Source organism: Thermobia domestica, chromosome 14, assembly GCF_964235325.1.
Source record: "Thermobia domestica chromosome 14, izTheDome1.hap1.1, whole genome shotgun sequence".
NCBI classification, from domain to species: domain Eukaryota; kingdom Metazoa; phylum Arthropoda; class Insecta; order Zygentoma; family Lepismatidae; genus Thermobia; species Thermobia domestica.
This window is the reverse complement of record NC_137467.1, coordinates 171,739,401-171,756,157: the sequence shown is the minus strand read 5'-3', so window position 1 is coordinate 171,756,157 and position 16,757 is coordinate 171,739,401.

Here is a 16,757-nt window from a genome sequence, read left to right as displayed (position 1 = left end):
TGGAAGGAGACTACGTCACGGATTCAATGACGTCATGTATGATGTATTCTCTCCAAAGGAGACTACGTCATTGATATACAGCGCTCCCTGTCCGCTGCTAGCTAAAAATTCTGTTGAAGGAAGAGGCTAATGCATATATATGTATGTTGGTTTGAGGAAAAGGGAAAGCGAGAGACTGTATACTCTTTGCTTCTCTGGTTTGTAAGCTGAATATATGTATGTGCGTCTGGTGTAACCAGCGAATCAACATACTTAACTTTAACTTATCATCATTCAGCCATCTGTGGAACGATTTCGATCAAACAAAAACTATTTTTTCAATCAAAGGCAGCACTATAAGTTATAAGTTTTAGATGTAAGTTTTTATGATTTAAATGTCATAAAAGCATATTCAATCTCACTTTGGGGTATCCTTCTGTGTTAGAGTACAATGGTCAGTGGTGGATATGTAATATTTGGTAGTTAGGGGGTGGGGGGAAAAGTGGGCCAGAAGTTAGGTACCCAATCTACTAATAATGTATCATATTGCCCTATTCCTATTTACAAAACTTGACCTGCATTCAAGATGGCGGATTTCAAGATGGCTGCCGTCAAGATTTACCTTACCGTACGACTTCCCATTAGGTATAGTATGAACCCACATTGTTGTTATTGACTTTTTATTATTAACAGGCAGTTTACAAGGGGTGGCACTGAACGTATTGTGCAATTGTCGACATAGATACGCGACATTTCAATCTGCCATTTTGGTTAATTCAACTTCAAAAACGCAGCTGCTTTTTTGTGTGTGGTCTTTCTGTGGGACTTCCATCCTCTGAGTGAAATTTTACGATATGAGCTCTTGATACTTCCCTTGTAAGACAGGATAAGGACTGGGATTATTTTAGTGGAGCTAACTTTCAGTTCACCGTACGTTCGTACATATAGATCAACAGACAAGTAAAAAATGTTTTGGGAGACTCAGTCTCCTGGTCATTCCAGTTATGGGTCTGCAGCAACCGTCAACAATGTAGTCTCGGTGAGTAGTGCAACATATTATTCTTATTGAATTGTATTTACTATTTTTGCAGTACAATTAGGCGGTGTTGTGCAACAATCAGTCAATCTACAAAATTTTAAAAATGAGTTAACCCTGCTGGAGGGTTCGAACATATGTAAGAAACATATTTTAAAAAATCTGGTAACACGTTTGCAATCGGTCTGCCATCTATGAAGAGAAAAGTCAACCCATCTTATGGTAATATCTTGGGGGAAAAGAAACATAACTGCGATTTCCCCAAAACTGACGGTGTTGTGGGTTGAATAGTTGTTGCACAACACCGCCCCATTATAAAGTAGTTTATTTTTTCAGAATTTTAAATTATAATGACGAGCTTTGAGAGATATCGATAAAGATTAAAAATTTTTTTAGTTTTTTTTTCCTTTCGTTTCAAGCTATAAAATTTTATTTTTTTAATCGAAGTGACTTCACTCAAAAACCACCGCTGCGAAAAAAGAATGATTTTCTTTTTTTGCTAGCCACGCATACATATATACACACATACAGAACAAATCACCTATAGTGATGCCGTACTCAGTTGGAAACAGGGGCGGAACCAGGACAGGCTTCTGGGGGGGCGGTGGGTTGTATACTACTACTTAGAACTACTGTACATTTAAGAGCTCCAAACTCTGGGATGGGTTTCATTTATATATTAAATAAGAAGGTTTCCTTTGTTTTTTTGGGGGGGACAATCTCCGCGATCACCTTCTGGATCCGCCCCTGGTTCGAGTCTAGGAATTCATTCGTTTACACTGAACCAATTTCAACTCCAATTAAGATTAGTTATTCTGAAATCTATAAGAAGAAAGTACTGCGATGGTTTGTGAAAATCAGAAACTTCTTACGAAAGTTAATGTCGAGCTTTTTTCTTAATTATTATGTTGGTGATGATTTATCTTCTCTTTTGAATTATATTATTATCATTATTTTATGTTCTCAGATTGCTCAACTACCTTAGATCTTTCTGTCCTTTCTCATTTTACAAATTCGTGAATAGAGTGTGAATGAAGGTACTACAGGTTGGCATTCAAAAATCAGGCTATCAATAATTTTGTTACTTACAGATTAGTTTTCGGAGCGCATTCTCAAATGTATCCCGTTGGTAGTTTCTGTTTTCTGGAGGCGTCGTTTAACTTTTGATGCCGCTATAGTCGACGAGTCTTGCTTGTACTTGGTAACAGACACTTCTTCTCATTTTATTATTCATTTGCTGTATTCTCTCTATTCTCTATTTAGAAGAACTGTAAAGTTAATAATTTTCTGTTAAGTGTACAAAACACTTTCTGTTAGAAAGAAGAGTTCCGAACAAGTACAAAAAAGTAAAGTTATCAACACAGCCAAATCTTCAGCTAAGATGATTCGTAAATTTTCATTTATCCAATTTAATACATATAATCGATCAAAGACCAATACACAGGAATTGTCCAGTAAGTTATGACATCAATTCTGCCAAGTTCTTGAAATAAAGTTCCTCATTCTGAAAGTGTTTGAAGAACTTGACCAAGTTGGTTACGTTATTAATACAGGCAAATTCTTCAGCCAATGTAAGTTATAATCTCTTGTAACTAGTTGTGCAAGTACTTCAAATACTTTCAGGATGAGAACATTTATTTCAAAAACATGGCAGAAACGATATCATCACTTACTTGTACATTCGCTGAAGAATTTGGCTTTATTGATAACATAACCAGTTGGGTAAGTTGTTCAAATACTGTATATCCCCGACGTTCGACCACACGAAAGATTTCAAACATTTGTACAAAATCATCACTAATAAGTGTGTGAAATTTGGTGTTGTTGACAATATTAGTTGCTTAGCACTTGTAACGTGAATATGATCATTTCTATTTATTTTCGCTCGTGTAAATCTGCCTTGCAGTGCGGCCGCAATCGCTGCCAAGTTTTGTCAACGAAGTCCATTTCGACCTCACCAAGTTTACTTGTTAGGAAAACTATGAGTTATATTTGTATCGCATATGATTTTGTGTAATAAAGTTCTCTGCTAAATCTCTTTTCTTTTTTTTATTTTAATTAACTTCCAAACTATGGAATGTATAAGAATCGGAAGTATTATAGAAAAACTGTATCCGTCCTTCTATTTGTCACTGTTAATAAGTATCAGAGCAGAAACTGTAAGAGATATTGAGAAACGGTTTCTTGGAATCCATTAAGCTTCACAAATTAGGTTCCACGTTCCAGTCAGGGATGTAATGGAGGGTATACGCGGGTATACGCGTGTATCCACCTCTAATTTTTGGAAACTATCGTATAGCCACCTAAACTTTAGGAGGTACGCGGGTATAAGCTACATTCGATAAATAGTAGACTCACTTCATTGGAACAAACAACTGCTTTTCATGTACTTTTCAAAACAAAAATATCTCACTAAACAGCTGGTCGTCAGGCTGTTACAGCGAATGATATCTAAATTCTTTTAAAATATTTCGTTTTCGGGGTGTGGGAATCGAATTTTCTGAGAATCTCTTCTATAATGGGAAACAGCGCTTTGAACATGCAGTGATTTTTCCTCAAGATGTCACATGTGTTATCCCTACCTTCCAAATTCCAAATTCAATTCAAGGTCTGTCGATTGGTTACAATTTGAGCAAGGAAATATGGAATAGAAAAAGTTCATTTCTAATCGCGGAAGGAGGTTCCGAAAAAAATGTGGTCTTTATTTTAAGAGTTAAGAGGAAGTTAAATGAATGTGTATGCACGAAGAAATCGTTGGCCTCCACAAATATAACAAAACATATGACTTTTCGTCGGTCTAGTTTAAAGCATTCACCGTCGTTCCCAATACCACCAAATACAACAGCGAACCTCGGATTAGTACTGTTCATTTGTAGCCGCAGTTGACATCAAAGAAAGGAGCAATTGATTGTGTTAAATACTCAGCAGCTAGTACTAGTAGTAGTTTTTCCTCAACCTACTGAACAAAAAAAGGGACGGGGTAAAAGTAAACATTTTTCTTCGTTATTTCATTTTCTTTTAGATGAAGAAGAAAATTGAAGAAAATTTGTTAACAGAAAGGGGTAGAAAATAAAACTCAGGAAAGACTTGTAGCGTATGAGCATGTCAGCAATCTTTGATCATTTCGATACAGCCGTCACTTCGGAACTATTTGCCTAGTAGTGTTAAACCGTTTGGGGATTTATGGTACGAAACGGTACCATGGAATAGTGTTGTGTTTACCGCTTATTAAGCTCATGTAACACGTATTGAACCCGGTTTTTTGATTGGTCAAGTCAAGCATGGACCTAAGAGCACCCCAGATACGTTTCGGAACCGGATGGTAAACTTGGCGGTGCCAAGTGGGGGCGGAGGGGTGAGGGAAATTACAAAAAACACCCTTAGTTTTCAAGATATCAAGATTAAAATTTTGCAAACGGTTTGTGCGCACCTTTGAATATTTCTCTCTCTTTTTTGTTTTGTTTTTTTGATACCTACCTGTATCCGGTTTTCTAAAGGAAATACTTTTAGGAGGAGAGCATTTTTTGTCTTTATCTATTTTCCTTTTTTCTCAGGGTGCGTATTTATTTTATTTATTTAACAATCACCAGATACAGCTCAGAAGCCATTTTATACTGCATATCTAACAACAACAAAAGGATTTGGGAAGGTATCAGTCAGGGCCTGTTTAGTAGGCACTATTCCGGCATTTGCATGGTAGAACTGAGGAAAACCACAGTCAGGATGGTTGGCAGCGCGAATCGAACCCACGACCTACCGAATGCGAAGCCACACTCTACCACTTGAGCTACTTCTCTCGGAAAGATTGTCGTTTGTGATTTTTAAAAATCGCTCCTGACGGGAAACCTAAAGCTCGAATCGAAAGAAATTATTGGTGCAAAGTTTTAGATGGGTATACGGATACTACTCGACTCTAACTTCAGCGCTGGCATCAGGGCTTAATTTAACCATAAATTGGCCTCGAAAATGCTCTCCAAGGTGCCTCTTTGCTGTTTGGTCGAAGCGGCTCTTTTGAATCGCTTCTGATTTAAAAAAAAAACAACCTAAACGTTTAATTAAAAAAACTTATCAGATTAAGTTGCAAACACGAAAATATTCGACCATAAATTGGCATAGACCCGATGCGACTTCCCTCTAGAGCCGCCCCTTTATAAGAATTTGTTGAAGTTTAGCGTCAGTTTTCAACATCGTGACTGTATGAAATATTATCCTGGATTTTAAAGTAGAATCCCGGAACCATCGTAATGCATTTAAAGCAGCAAAAGAAAGCTTCGTGTCTGAAGATCGCAACAAAGACTAAATTTGAACTTATGACAGTGGTATAACCTAAGTTTATTTCTGCTTTTCTGAGACATCTAAAATTCTAAGTTCTAGGTGTGGTAGTTCATGAAAATAGCTTGTCTTCTTTTTATTGTAGACTATTATTATTTGTCTATTCTTTATACTTAGCTATTAACGCTTCAAGTCATTAACTATTTGCTCATTGGGACATAGCTGTCATTGTTTTAATTGAATAGTTGAGTGACACAGTAGCCTAAGTACCAACAGCAATAAGCCCGATATTAGTATTAATACGGATACTAATTTCGACATTAATGCTGTTGGTACTTAGGATAGAGGATCACTCAATCTATGAATTTTAAAACGGTCATGCGGCAACGAAACCAAAATTAAGCTTTTTATATTTTAATGCAATTATGATCCGACAAAAGAAAGCTAAATTCATTTTCCGAGCAAAAGAACAACAACTAAACACAATTTGGGAGGGAGAAAAAGAGAGAGGTTTTAAACTGCAGGACGGACAAACTACATATTAAGGGCGATTAATCTCTTCTTGGTTATGGCCCTGATTATCACAGCAGCCAGTAGGCTGTGGTTCGCGACCGATTTACAATGTTAAAATTCAAAATTTCAATCTTAAATTACTCCAAATGTACTCAACATTTTAACTCAAACGAGATATATGTATTTCTGTGTACATTAAATAATCCTTTGAAAGTGTCACAGTGATAGATAGGACCGAAGGAATGAGCAAGGTGGCGGAAACAACATTGGTCCGTCATTTTTTTTCTTCTTATAGTTATCAGTCATACAAGTACAACCACTTCTAGAGCCTGACCTACTTAACGCAGATGGCTAAATAAGGTTTTAAATTAATCTATAACATTACAGGTAATCTTTTTCTTAGTCTCTGGTTGATAGGTTAAGTGGTTCGGTAACTGTTCTCCAAAACATAGCCTTCCATTCAGACTTCTATTGCTACTTCATATACATATCCTGCTTGTTATGTAACCGATACGCACAGAGAGCCAGTGTCAATTGAATTGCCTATAAGCAAGGATATTTCACCATAACTTTCTTATGAACTTTGAACTTTAAATAGTGCAAAGCCTAAAAGTATTGAACACACTACATATATATATATATATATATATATATATATATATATATATATATATATATATATATATATATATATATATATAATGTGTGTGTGTGTGTGTGTGAAAGAGAGAGAGACAAGGGATGAAGCGTATACCCACCTAAAAAAATAGCATTATATCACTGCTCTTAACACTCTATTCAAGCCGGAAGTGGTAGAAATCATCAATATCTAGTTTTAACGTTGATTTTCATAAATTATGAACTATAATAGATATCGAGAAGCGATTGTATTCAATCGATGAAGCGTCCTAACAATACATTAAATTTCCAACCTTAACTCTCTACTGAAATCGGAAGTAGTAGACATCTATCACCACTTCTGGTTACAATATTAATTTTAATATCCCATAAACAGCAAGAGACAACGAGAAATGACTTTTTGATATGTCGTCAAGGTTCCAAGATTAAGATTCATCTGGGTAATTTCTCCTCATTTTTCAAACCAAAAGTGTTGAAAATCCATGATTTTTAGTTTCAATATTAATCACCATAGTAGAAAAATGTCAATAGATAGAGAAAAGTAGATTTTTTAATGGATTCAGTAGCACAAGAATATGTTCAACTTTCGATTTATAGCTTATTTTAACCGGAAGTAGTAGAAATCTATCATATCTAGTTTCAGTATTAGTAAAGGGTGTCCTATGAAGAACGCAGTTTTTGAAATGCCCGCTTTTTTGTTCTAGTAAGTTGGCAGCACTGAACGTTACATGATTTTCATGTGTTGTCTTTGTAATTAGTAGTTCGTATACGTGTGAAGCGCTCCATTCCTACTTATACAGAGAATAGATGACGATCATACGCTATTCGGCGCCTCGTGACTAATAATCACAAAGACAATATATGAAAAACGTGTAACAGTCAATGCTGCCAACTTACTAGAATGGAAATAGCAGACATTTCAAAAGTTGCATTTTTCATCTGATACATACCCTATATTTGTAGCACGAAACTATAGGACATGGCGAGAAATGGGTATTACAACTGGAAGTTATACTACTTTCAGTTTGAGAATGGATTCACAGTTTAGAAGTCTAATGAAGCATCACAATGTGAAAAGAAATTTACTTCCTACCAAATTGGTTTGCATTACGTATGAGAAATCTTACGCGATGTATCGGGACGTCCGTCTGTGAGCAAGAAGCAGAGTCAAAATACTGAGATAAGATTAAGAAATGGATTCTTCATATGGATTCTGCGTCCCGAGAGTAGATTCAATTTCTTTTCTTCACACCTCTGTTGAAACGGAAAGCGATAGTGTATCAACTTCGGGTTACATTATTTAAAATCCATAGATCAAAAGCCAAATGTCGAAAAAATGTCTGATATTAATTTATTATTGGGATACGGACAAAATCTCGCGGTTGAAACATCACCGCCCAAAATCTCGCCGGCCAAAACCTCTAATATATTCCGCAATATCGCCATCACATTCCACTCACACCATTCATCTCACGGACCCTACTACTGAAGAAGAGTTAGATGCTACAGTCGACAGAATCACCACTGACATTCAAGATGCAAGTAACACCTGCATCCCAACTTCTACAACTACTTCATTTAGCCCTCATCTTCCTCCGCAATATCTCACTCTAGATCAAGCGCTCACGCCAGTTTTACAGGGAATTTCTCCAAACACGCAATCCAGAAGCATTACGTCATCATAGACAACTCCAGCGTATGGTCCATAATTATATTAAGACCTACAAGCTTAGACAATATAACGTATCGACACATTAAAGAATGTGCTGGCAGTCTGTTAGTTTTACTTGCACATATATATACTTTCATATTCCGCACTGGATACTTTCCAGTATCTTGGAAGACATCAAAAACGCTAATGTTTCTTAAACCTAATAAACCACCACAGGATGTAGGTTCTTACCGTCCCATACAATTAATTTCTACATTTAGTAAAATCCTGGAACGCATATTAGTTAAACGTTTACATCTGTATTTGACCAATCGCAATCTTATTCCTTTCACACAAGCAGGCTTCCGACCATCATTCTCTATAAACGATCATCTCCTTCGACTTACGTCACTCGTCGCTCAGCAATATAATTCAGTTTAACCTTCCTGTCTGGTGCTATTCGATCTAGAAAAAGCCTTTGATAAAGTGTGGCATACTGGGCTCATATACAAACTCCATGCATTACAGCTGCCTATGATATATATTCGTTTCATTTACAGTTTCATCTCCAACCGCCTCGCATACATCTCTGTGAACAACAGCCTGTCACACCCTATTTTTCTACTCTCAGGCGTACCACAAGGTTCGGCCTTGTTCCCATTACTTTACTTACTTTATGTTGCCGACATGCCTAGGTTCCCCGATAGGATTAATCTATTTCAGTATGCCGACGATACCGCCTTCCTTGCTGTTTGTAACACCATTCAACAAATAAACCATATCTTACAGATTGCAATTAACCGCTTTACCTCCTGGTGTACTATTTGGAAACTTACCATAAATGCGGCTAAAACCCAAGCTATTGTCTTTCTACCACGACGTCGAAGATCAAAAGTACGTCGAAATCCTCGCCATCTCTCACTGCATGTAGATCATAAACCTATACGACTCAGTAACACAGTCTCATATCTCGGAATTACTTACGACCGTCACTTAACATGGAAAAAACATTTTGCAACTATCACGGCGAAAGCATATAATAGACTCAATTTACTGAAACGTTTAACTGGCACGACATGGGGACTTAACGCACAGACAATCTTAAATACATACAAAGTTTTCTTGCGGCCAACTTTAACATATGGATTCACAGCATGGATAGCTGCCTCATCTAAATTCTACCAAAAACTTTTGATCCTCGAAAGACACGCTTTCCGCATAGCCTTCCGTGTCCGATTACCTAGCCCCACCCAGGAACTATACCAACGCATAACTTTCCCCACATTACAGTATTACCTCGAAAAACTACGTCTAACTTATATCAACAAACGTTTCCAAAAACAGCACCCTTTATTTCATGATACTATGCGATACCTTGCTTTGAATCCCACACCACAACGTTATTACCATACCCCTTTGACTTTACTGTTTACACTCTATCAGTACAAATTACCTCCGAGAGATCCTTCGCTCTTACTCATTTCTGACTACATCATTGATGAACATCTTCCGCTCATTCACCCATCATACCATGCACAGTAATTACCTTTGTCTACTCACTTGGGCTCCCCCTGTTCTCATCATCGCCTAGAAATGCCCCTAGGCAGAATATAGTTTCATTTGTCTGACGAACAAAACCTACGTGTTATCCTGCGCTTCGCACCTCGTCTCATTCCTCATCCTTATTACAAACGTATCAAAATTTCATTAATCATCTATATTGTTTTGTTCTATTCATCTTTTATATCCTTATTTAAATTTTTCTCTATTGTATTTTATTTTATGTTATATATTTTCCATTTACGTTCAGTTATTTGTTATAGTTATCACTCGCTATATATATGTATGTTTTTCCTTTCATAATGGTAAGGATCAAAGTTCCTTACGTCCTTTTCTTAGTTATTTAATGTAAGACGTAATACTAAATAATTTCAATAAAGCACATAGACCACCAACTGTACCTCGCACCTAAAATCCTTTTCGTCACTCACCTCACAGAGGGCATAACCCTCTTATAGGTTGCTAGCCGCTTTGGCTAGCCGGTAAAAAAAAATAATATGTTCCGTTACTCAACTACTTTTTACTATTACTAAAGCGCTCTCTGATAGTCATTTTCGATTACTTTTATAATTCTTTCCCCTCCTCCTCCATTTTGAGTGTAAACGGAATCGAAAGTCACTGTTCAACTCAGTGACCCCGAAAACTATGGATTCGACAGTAACTAATCGGTCATTCTCAATCATTTTTATATATCACATCCTCTCGCAAATGGCGAGATTGAATTTGGATTTCCCGCCCCTCCCCTGTTTCACTTGACACCGACCGCTTTGTTCTAAAGACAAAAAAAAAAAAATGGCTTTTGACTTCCTCACATTTATTTCCATCCAATATTCTTCCCAGCCATCCTCAATTTTTTTAAAAATATTATTGATTTTGTCTTCAAATTCCGTAACACGCACGATAATATCTGCAAACTGTATACACCAAATCATTCTATTTCCTACTGAAATGCCGCCTTCATTTTATAGGTTCTTTTTCACTATCTCTTCTAGACAGATATTTAATAATGTTGGCGAGAGATAGTATCCCTGTCGAACTTCTCTTCCAATTTCACTCTCCTTTTTTCTTTCCTCCCCTACTTTAACACTTACTTATTGGTTCATATGTTTCTTATGAGTCTCCGATTTTTCATTCCAACGCAACCTTCTTTAAAATTCCCATCAACAATTCCTAATTCATGCGGTCAAAATCCTTTTCTAGATCAATAAATACCACATATACCTCATTCCTTTTTCTCTGGTTGTCGGTTCGATTCCACTTCGTGCCAAGTGAACTTCGTGGTAGACAAACACCGCGTGCATGGGTTTTCTCGGATTCTTCCGTTTCTTCCCACTTTCTTTATTTCACCATTCCCTTTATTTCTCATCATTACCGTCTCCTTTAGTATAGCCGGCACAATCTTGGGACGAAAACTGAAATATTTATTTTTTCTTTCTCTTTTTTATAAACCTTTCACCGATCACCCTTAATAATACAATTACCTTTGTTTGTGCCCTTATCTCTCCTGCACCCGAACTGTTGCTCCTCAACTTTTTCATTTGTTCTTCCATACAACATTCGGTTCAGAATTCGAAGCAAAATTTTTATTGTATAAGATATGTGACTAATACTTCTCTAATCGTCCATCTGTTTGGGTTCGATTTCTTAGCCATCGGTAATATGATTGTCAGGAAGTCTTTTGAGCACTCTTCAGTATCAGATGTTCCATTACACAGTCGGAACAATACTTTCTTGCCCTTGTCCCTATATATTTAATAAATTCGATTGGCATATTATCTATCTCGGACATAGCTTTTTCAAAGTTATCCCGAAGAATACTGAATCCTGTATCATTCTCGCCTATTTTATTTTCTACTTCAACACCTAGGCCATGTGGTCTATCCCAACTCTCATCACTGGCGAAAATCCCGGTGGTATGAGGGGGACATATCCCCTCCAATCTTGGAACTAGGAAGAATGTCCCCTCCAATAATCCGATTTGAAATGTGATTTTTTTTTTTTTTGGAAAATGTGATGATTTGTGTCCGATTACCACAAAAGAAAGTAAGATGAAATTGATGTCTTCACAGAATAAGCCTCAAATCTGCCCGCCTCCTAATGTTGAAGACAATTCTGCTCCCTGATCCTCCACAGAGTTGTTTTTCAACTTCACAATTATATTGAACTTCGCTTAACAAAAAAAGTCTCACTCCCCCCCCCCCAATGTTGAACACAGATTTGAGCCGCTGACTTTCATATAAGTCCTCATGATATTCCTTCCATCTTCCTAAGACTTCATTTCTTTCGCTGACTACCTTCCCGTTCTTATTTTCTACTGTCATCGTAATACCACCTTGTTTCCTCCGCAGTTCCATAGATATCACCTGCTGTACATTTCATCACATTTCAAAACTCTTTCTAATTCTTCTATATCCTCGTACTTTCTTTTGTAAAATTCCTCCTTTGCTCTGTCTATTTCCCTTCGTAACTAGTTGTTTAACTTTCTGTACATCTTTCCCCCCTCTTCCGTATCAACCTGTTTCCACGTCTTCCTTTCCTCCATTTTCTGCAACATCTGTTCTGTAACCCATTGTTTGTTAGCCGTTTTGTGTTCGTGGTAACCTACCACTTCTTTTGCAGCTTGCTGTACGCAAATTCGAAGTACTTGTAGCGTCTGTTACTACCCATACCCATCCTTCACTCGTTTGAGTATTTTCTTGGAATTTCTCGACGACTAGATTTATTAGTTCCTTGTTTTTCAACTTTTGAATATTCAACAGCTTGTTGCCTACTTTTCTTCTTCCTACATTTTTGAGGTGAATATCCACTTTGGCCAACACAAGGTTATGATCAAAGAAAATGCAGCCCCGGGAAGGGGTTTCGCGTTCTTCAAGTTATTACGATACGATACCTGTCCTGCGGATTTTGCAGGAGTTTTCGGCCCGAAGTTTCCTCTGGGCCTGAGTTGGGGTCAACTCATGTGGCACAGTGAAAAATGTGTATTGTTATACAAGCGTTTTCCTCATATCTATTCTATGAGGAACGGAATAGATATTAAGGAAAAATGTATATTGTTATACAAGCTTTTCCTTCATATCTATTATATAACACAAAACTTGGTACACATATTTCCTAACCCCTATAGTATTTTTAGAGATACATTTGGATTGTGTGCATTTACCCGGGCCCACTCCAGAGGGATCGAAAGTTGATGGTAGGGATTTTTGGAGGGAACATTCCCGACATTCTCCCAATTTTACGTGTTCAAGTACATTATGGGTCCCAATACATAGCACCTCTGGAAAGCTGAAGAGAATTAAGTATAAACCATGACTTCCCGATGAACAGTGTTGATGCAACAGCTATTTCACTGCGAGTTTACGATTTTCTTTATACTAACAGGGTTAATGGGCCCTAGGGACTTACTCCGTTGTTCATGTCAGCTATTTTTTGTACATGAACACATCTTTGTTATGTTTATCGAATGGACTAGGTTTGGTTCGGATGTCCGGATGACAGGTTTATATCCGTTCCTTGTGGGTTTCTTTTTTCATTCACACCAGGCAAATGCCGGAATGTGTCTCAGCTAATGGTTCCACGTCGCTTCCTTTCTCCCTCCTCAATTCCCAGAGAAGTGTCATCGCCGAGACGTCATTCAACATACGTAATGGCTAACATGGCCATAAATGCTGAAAGCCAAGAAATCCAATATCTAATCCTAATTAAAGAAATGGCTGCTTTATAAATTCTCCTAATAGATGGCAGCATAGTAAGATGATCAATAGATTGATGTAGTGTTTGAGCAGTGCAGACATTTTTGTTAGTAACGCATCGGCAGTTGATTTTCTATTTGACAGTTCAATGAAGTTCTGTTGTTAAAATGTAATATATGGAAGAGTCTTGCTTAGACTATGAAAGGAATTACAAGCACCAGCAACTAAATAATAAGGGCCCTCTGATTGGGGTCCTCTAAGAATGCAATGCAACTGCATGCTTATTCTATTTAACTTTAATTTTTAGAGAAGCAAGTATGGGTATTTTATGCCCTTGCTTCATATTATTGCATCCTCGTCGCCATAAGTGCATTTACATCGCAGTGACGGGTATTTGACCACGCAGTACTCCAAGGAAGGGATGGTTGTATAAGAAACTTTGATTAATTTTGAAGAGTTTTTATTTTGACTAGGGAATTAACATAGGTATAGGGAGTAAAGACACAGATTTGAAGCATCAGTGCACGAAAAGATTCGTATTCTCAGTTTTTCTATTTATTGTTTTATATGTTAAGTTAAACACCACAATATGTATCACTGATATCGCAGATCGTATAATTTTGTAAAATCGTGTTTGTAACCTAATGTCAAATCATTCATCTCCAGACATGATGTAGAGAAAAGAGAAAGAGATAAGACATCTGTAATATATGTATATGTGACTCAATAAGTAATTGTAGAAATTAGTTAAAGGACACGTAAGAGAGCGAAAAGGAGGTCTAGAAGTCTGAACATTTTTTTAGAAACGTTCTAGATAGGTGAAAATATAGTTAAAATTTGCAAAAGGTATACGTAATTTATCTTTCTTTTCTTATATCCTAGTATACTTCTTCTTTCACATCCAAACATCTCTATTCAGAATTACGAGATAAAGGTGAAGAGAGAAACATTTCCATCTCAAGAATTATATCAGAAAAAAATCTTTTGACCTAGGCTAGATTCGAACTCGTAACCCTTGAATCCATGGGTCTGCGCACTATCGATTTTTTTTAATAGTATTTATTGAGCACTTACATAATAGTTACAGTAATAACAATTAGAAAAATGCAACTAATAACAAGAAATACAAAAAATAAACATATCAGTAGTTAAAGCAAAAAATAATAATAATAATAATAGATCGCCTGAAAATACTGAGCAAACCAGCAATGACGTTGGGGAGCAGGTATACGCAAAAGAGAATAAGATAACCAAGAAATGTATAAATCCGGGGAGAAATCCGTAGAAAGATGAAGAAAGAGATCAGCCGTTGTAATTGTCAACCACACAACAAAATTATGTTTAACTGGAGGGAAGAAAACAAAATCGGGGCGCAAAATCATATTGTCACAAGTTATATAGTCGGTACTAGTGCGAAGGATTCTGGCAAGAATCTGAGTATATTTTACCAAAGAGGGTATATCCTAGTACAGGTATGAAGACGATGTGAGAGGGTATCAGTTTGTCCACAAATATGACAGAGGGAAGCAGGGGAGATGCCCAGGGTATAAGCTCGTGCATTTGTTAAAAATAAGTTATGCGCCAATAAATACCAAAGTGAACGTAAGGAGGAAGATAAAACTGGGGAACCAATGTTACGCCAAATTTGAGGCCAGTTATTATTAGGAAATTTACGTACTATAAGCGGAACGCAAGAGGGAGAAGCATAATATTGATATAATTGTGAAACGGTCATATCTTCAAGCCGAGCCCGTGCGATAAGGCCATATGCAATATCGAGAACTACCGTTTTTAAATAAGGATAGGTCTGTGACCATCCATGAACGGAGACAGGAGCAGTAAGCGTCACGTGACTACGGCAGCGCATGATGTGTTGTGACGAAAAGGAATTGCTAAAAACACAAAGCAGTTTACAGGTTCTATGAAGAAAAAGACATCTGGCCTGTAAAGCAATGTCCTTGATACCAAGGCCTCCAACAGAAGGTCGACTGCAAACTACCTGGCGATTTACCCGAAGAGTATGTTGATACCAAAGAAAATATAACATATGTTTGTTTACTTTGTTAAGAACAGCAACCGAGGGCGGGAAAAGTTGCATAATAAAATATAAAAGACTAAGAGCATAAACCTGAATAAAAGTGGCACGTTCAAAAAGGGTAAGATTTCTTGTTTTATGTTGATAGAATAAAGTAACCAACTTAGAAACAACAAGATTATAATTTACCGAGATGGTATGTTTAACGGATGGATACCAGGTAATACCAAGAATTTTATGACAAGAAACAGATGTGAAGGGGGAAACAAAAGACGTATGTGCTTGGTCGGAAAGGCATAACAATTTGGTTTTCTCAACATTGAGGGTCGCACCTGAGGCTTGACTAAATAAGTGCAAATTATATTGAATCGTATCAAGGTCACTTTGAGAATGAAAAAAGAAGCTAAAATCATCAACGTACGTTTGTAGTTTGAGAACCGCCTTATTAAGACAAATGCCAGCAATTTCACGATAAATTTTACTAATAAAAGGCATAACTGCAATGCTATACAAAAGGGTGGATAAAGGACACCCTTGGATTAGACCACGTTCAAGCCGAAATGAAGAAGTAAGCGCTCCATTAAGTTTCAATTGTGCCGTACGATCTCGATAAAGAGCACGGAGCATATTAAAATAACTGGTGCCCAAATGTAATGCTTCCAAAACACGAAAAAGATAGTCATGATCAATGTTATCAAAGGCCTGGGAAAAGTCAGTACTTAATATTGCTGTGGCGCGAGTGGGATAACGCTCAAAAAAAGCGATGGTATCACGAATATTTGCTAGTGCCAAATATAGGGGGTGTTGGACATCATGACCAAATTGGGCAAAATGTAAAATATTTGGGAGGAAATTACGTAAACGAAAGGCAAGAACCTTGGTTAAAAGTTTATAATCACAGCAAGTAAGGAGACTGCTTCGGAAACAAAACGATAATACTATGCTTAAGAGAGGTCCCTAAACGTAAGTTGACACGAAAATCATTAAAAAGTTCGCTAAAAAAAGGAATAAAAATATCAGCAAAAGTTTGATAAAATTCATAAGGAAATCCATCCACACCACTAGATTTATGTTTTGGCGTGGTCATTATAACATGCTTGATTTCATTTTCAGTAAAAGGGGCATTCAAAACATCTTGAGCTGCAGGTTCTAAGGGAGTCAACTCAGAAAACAAATCATCAGGGCACGGAGAAGAAGGATGTCGGCTATAAAGACGGGTATAATAACGGGTAAAACAAGGAGCAACATTGGTTCCCAACCATAAACGACCCTCCTCATCTTGAATCTTACCGATTAGCCGTTGTTTGCCCCGACGTCTTTCAGCAGTTACTTGAACCAGACCGGGAGATTCAGTGGGCTGACTCGAAATAAGTTTACTCG